We start from the raw sequence: 5,057 nt of genomic DNA, 5'->3' as shown, positions 1-5,057 counted from the left end.
ATCATAGGAAAGACAGGAAATGAGTGTGTGTAGTTGTGTGGAGATTTCTGTTTTTTGCGTTTTCTGCGTTTTCTTCGTTTTCTGGTTTGCACTGCACAATTAGCGTTTCTTGCGTTTCTGCGTTTTCTGCATTTTCTGGTTTGCACTGCACAGTTCTGTCAAGTTTCAATTTTCTGTGTTTTTTGGTTTGTGCATAGTTAGTTAATTAAGTAGGCTAGTAATTAGGTGAGATAGAAAGTAGGTAGGTGAGGTCAACGCGCACCAAAACATGTACCAAAAAAAAAAAATATATATATATAAATAAATTTTTTGAAAAAAAAAAGGATTTTTTTTTTCCAAAAAATAAAAACGTGAGTGAGGGGGAGGTTAAATTTTCGAAAATAAAAAACGTGAGTTATTAAAACGGACGGGTTGGTTTGTATAAAAGTTAGATCGGGATCGGGATCATTTCCCCAAGCCCAAACCCAGGCCCAGGCCCATGCCCAGGCCCAGGCCTCAGTCCTCTGATTAATACTAGACTCACTCTTATATATATACCCTACTCCCTCAAGAGGGAATAGAGCATGTGGGACAAGTCCTCCACTCTCCTCCCTTCTCTTCCCACTTGCACCCTTAGACTTGCTATTTGGAGCTTAGTTCCCCAGCTAGGAAAAGACTGTTTCAGGCTTTTCTGGAGCAAAATAGAACCAAACGGTGGGCTGTAAAGCACAACACGTCCCTCCTAGCGATACGTTCGTTTTGAGCTATCACACGGCCCATTCCACGACACGCTCTAAAAAGTCTAGCAAAAAAAACAAACAAAAAAACACGCAAAAAACTAGTCACAAGGCCTCCTAGAGCAGCTTTTTGACACCTGAGGGTATCAAAAGCACATGCACTTACGCTCTGGGCGGGTGCTAGAACACGAGCATATTGAGGGTGCCTCTGTTCATACGGACACCCATTACCCATCCACGATAGGCTCTAGACCCTCAGCGGGGACACAAGGTAGCACCACCCAAGACCCTAAAATAGCCGCTAGTGATTCCTCCTCCGACTCAGAAATCATGGAAGCATACCCTACCCAAAACATTGAGAGAGAAGGCCATGCACCTCCGGAAGCTCCACAACCTAGTACTAGTATGTTTAGCCGTTTCATGGAAACATTAGGTAGAGCTACTCGCTCGGAACCTGATGCAAATGAAGCACACAAAGGGGGTGGGGAAGTGGACTCTCCTTTCACATCGCACGTGGATCCCACATCCCCAAAGAGTGTCCATGTGGATATCCTGCCAACTTCTTACCAAGAAGGCCCTGTTGAGCTGCCTCCTTCAGAAGTTCCCTCTAGAGTACCGTTGGTGACAAGTAAAACCACGGGGAGCAACATTGCTTCTACCTCACAAGAAACCGTTAACACGTCGACTCTAGAAGGATTGTTCATTAACGATCATTGGACATACGACCTCCACACTGAGGTGTTGACGGATCTACACTCTGGCCACGCCTACCATGTAGGATGGATAGAGATTGTACGATCCACCTCTAGTGCCACAAGCCTCGAAGATCAACAGAAAATGATCTGTAATGTTATCCATGGCATTATTCAATCGGAAAGGCAAAACCGAGGGGTAAATATACTCTCAACTGGCCCCATGAGATTTCTGGATACGAGCAAGGCTCAACAGCCTACTCTATCACAAATGGAGACTCCTCTAATGAGCCCCATGGACCCATCTTACGTCATTTCACCTGGGGTCTCTATGAAATCTGAGCCTCCGAGCGACAACTTTAGCTTCCCTAACTTGGCTAAACCCTCTATTAAGGAAAACACAGTGCTCACTCTAGGGATAGGCCTGACAGAGAATGTACCGATGACATCTACTGTTAGCGCAGTGCCACTACCTAGTGTCGTAGTACCTAATATGGGGCCTCGACCGTATGTGCCTCTAGCCCCTTATGCACACATGGCCCCCACACCTCCAATTGTACCACTTGTTCATGCTCCTCGAGTGCCGCTCCCTAGCCCTTATCCGAGTGGACCTATGCCCGGTTATGTTCCATATCCTGCATCATCCACACATATGCCAAGAACGGTACCCGTCCCTCTCCCACATATGATTCCAAGAGTACCTCCACCGGCCCTGCCTCCTCACATAGGTGACTTGGCAGCGTTTGCTCAAACCATAAGTCGATCTATCGCGGAAAATATGCGTCATGCATCTGATAGAGAGCCTAGAAGTAAGGCAGTACAAATTGCCAAACTCACGCAAAAATTCAATGGGGACGAAGATGCTAGAAAGCACATTGAAGTGTTTGAACAAGTATGTGATTCCTTAGGGGAACGCAACGAACTACATAAGTGCAATGCCTTAAGCTTGACATTAAGTGGGAAGGCTGGAGATTGGTATAGAACCCTAAGGGTGGACGAGAAAACAATCTACCCTACCCTTCGAAGGTTGTTTCTAAAGGAGTACATACGAGAAGGTGTGCTTTGGGGTGTAGCATCTCAGCTACAGAAGGCCGAACTTAAGGAAGGAGAGTCAGTAAGGGACTTCATTAGTCGTCTAAAGCACTTAAACTCTCGCTGCCCTGTAAATGAGCGCTTCAACAATAACCAACTGCTTGATCGATTCATCCGAGGGTTGAGGAATGAAGGAATCTATAATGGACTAGTGATTAGAGGTATCACAACCTGGGAAGATGTCACTGCCAATGCAATCCAATTAGAGGACAACTTGATTATAGCAGGCATGAGGGTGTCTACTGACACGAGATCCACTAGCTCACAAGCCATTGAGTATGAACCCATGACTGCAAAGCCCATTGCCAATGAGCCAAAGGTATTTGAGACATTCTTGACAGACCTCACCAAGGCAATCCAAGAGTCTCTTAAGGATAATCGACCCCCTCAAAATAGTCACATGTATCCAAGAAGGGAGCAACAATGGTGTTCCATTTGCTTGGGTCCACATAGCACTAGTGAGTGCCCTATGTTTAGAGTAAAATTTAATGGAACTTGCAACGCATGTGGTAGGTATGGTCACCAAGCTAAGGATTGTTTAATGATCAAACGTATGATGGCAAATAGACCGCTTGTAGCCTGGACGGATGCGCCTCGAGCTCTTGCCTGCTCCACCTGTTGAGCAACTACCGCAACACATGGTCCCTAGATCTCAAAATGTTGTACAAGCTACACCGCTACCACCTCCTGTGCTAGGACCGCAGCCCCCGCATCTGTGCTCTTACCTATCACCTGACCCAAGTGAGCCCAATCCCGTAGCTCCAAAACGAATCAATGATCGTGGAAAGAAAAAAATCACAGAATGCTACGCACCCGCTCCCGAGCTAGTTTGGGTACCAAAGAAAGAACGATTTGTTCCACCTAGCTCAGGAAGGGGGGAGTCCCATGAAGCTTCTAGCTCCTCATGTAATACATCCATAGAGGTAAAAGCTTCTACACAGCCTCCATCTATAGTAGTGGACCTCCATGAAGCTACAAAAGAATCCACACCTCCCAGTGTTCAAGAATCACCTGATGAACCACTTCAAGTTCGATCCTGGGAGAGTACCTTACCACCCTTGCAACTCGACGAGGCGACTAGGGTAATAGAAAACTACTGGCAAAAATCCTCACCTATTACCAACTGGAACAATTGGTTTCAAAGGGTGACAAGCTCATTTCAAACGGTATGATCTACCCAAGGAAGGGGGGAGTGTTTGCTGACAGTCATCATTCATTTGTTTCCCTCTCAACCTTTTTTCCTGACCTCTCAATCACCAATCTTAGGGAATGTACATATACATCTTTATACTCACAAAAAACAAAAAAATAAAGAGCAAGAGCAATTAGCAAACGAGTATGCGCAATAAAAGTCAAAACATTGACCTAGACCAACACATGTCACATCTGGTACAGTGAAACAGAAACCTATGCCATAAAACACCTTTGATCCTCATCACTTGAGTGATGGAGGGTAGGTAAGATTAGTACGATAGGAGTGTTTCTGTTTTAGAGTTGAGAGATTAGCGAAGTTCTCTTTTCCCACTAATGTGCCTCCTGGAGGTATTCCTTTTGTTTCCTAGTGTGTACAGGAGCGTGTTGCTATCGATAGGATTTGGACCTTCATGGAACCTTTCTCTCGTTCACTCTTCAAATCAAGCGCGACCATCAACACAAACAGGTGTTTTATGTCCATTAGCATTGCCCTTATCTTTTTGCATCCATGTTGTCTGCTTTGATTGTGATTGGTAGCCTAATATTCACCGCATTTGCTTACTATCAAACATTTAATTCAATGTAATGTTTTGTCATAATCACTTGTGTAGGTGTAAAAATCAAGCAATCCTACTAAGCTAGTTTGACCAAGCTAGGTATTAGAAATCTTCTCTTAATACCATGGGGAATGCCTTCCTAATAAGCAATGGTTACTTAGGTTCTTAATCCGATTTAGGCAGCATTGTATGAAATGTACAAGGGCTTTCTAGTGGGCTTAACCCTATTGACCTTTAGCTTAAGTATTATAAAGGGAGTTTACTAATGTGATGAGCCTGGGGAGGGTAACAATGTTATATGACCCCCCAAAGTTACAAAATTAAAATGCTGAAAATGAACAAACAAAAAATCAAAGTGCCACAATGTAAAATTTTAAGCTGGAAGAGAAATCCCTGCTTAAATTGGTACTTCACTCACATGTATCGCCTATGGTACTAGAGCCCTAGAGGTTCCCAGTGTGGGCGCTTTTCCTTGAAAAGCAAAAAACCCAAGGCATACAAAATAAGCACACATATCATAATTGAATCAATGTGAAAAGACTTTGGGGGGTCAAAGAAAAAGTAATCAGTCAGGCGATGATTTCATGAGAAATTCCTTTTATAATAGCTTAACTACAAGGTCTTCTAGATATAGCCTCTAGTCAGCCCTCGAACATGAATACTTGGCTCTCACGATTAAACAACTTAATTGACCACAGATAATTAAGAAGCTTATCCATGATATTAATATTTGATCTCTAGTGCCTTTCGACCGTCAAATTAGCAACCCCAGACTTGTTTAATTTTCTACCTTTACATTTGTTTAT

The sequence above is a fragment of the Adiantum capillus-veneris genome, chromosome 28 (genome assembly GCF_014529385.1).
Source record: "Adiantum capillus-veneris isolate H3 chromosome 28, ASM1452938v2, whole genome shotgun sequence".
NCBI lineage: Eukaryota > Viridiplantae > Streptophyta > Polypodiopsida > Polypodiales > Pteridaceae > Adiantum > Adiantum capillus-veneris.
The sequence above is the reverse complement of the archived record's forward strand: the minus strand, read 5'-3'. Positions refer to the sequence as shown.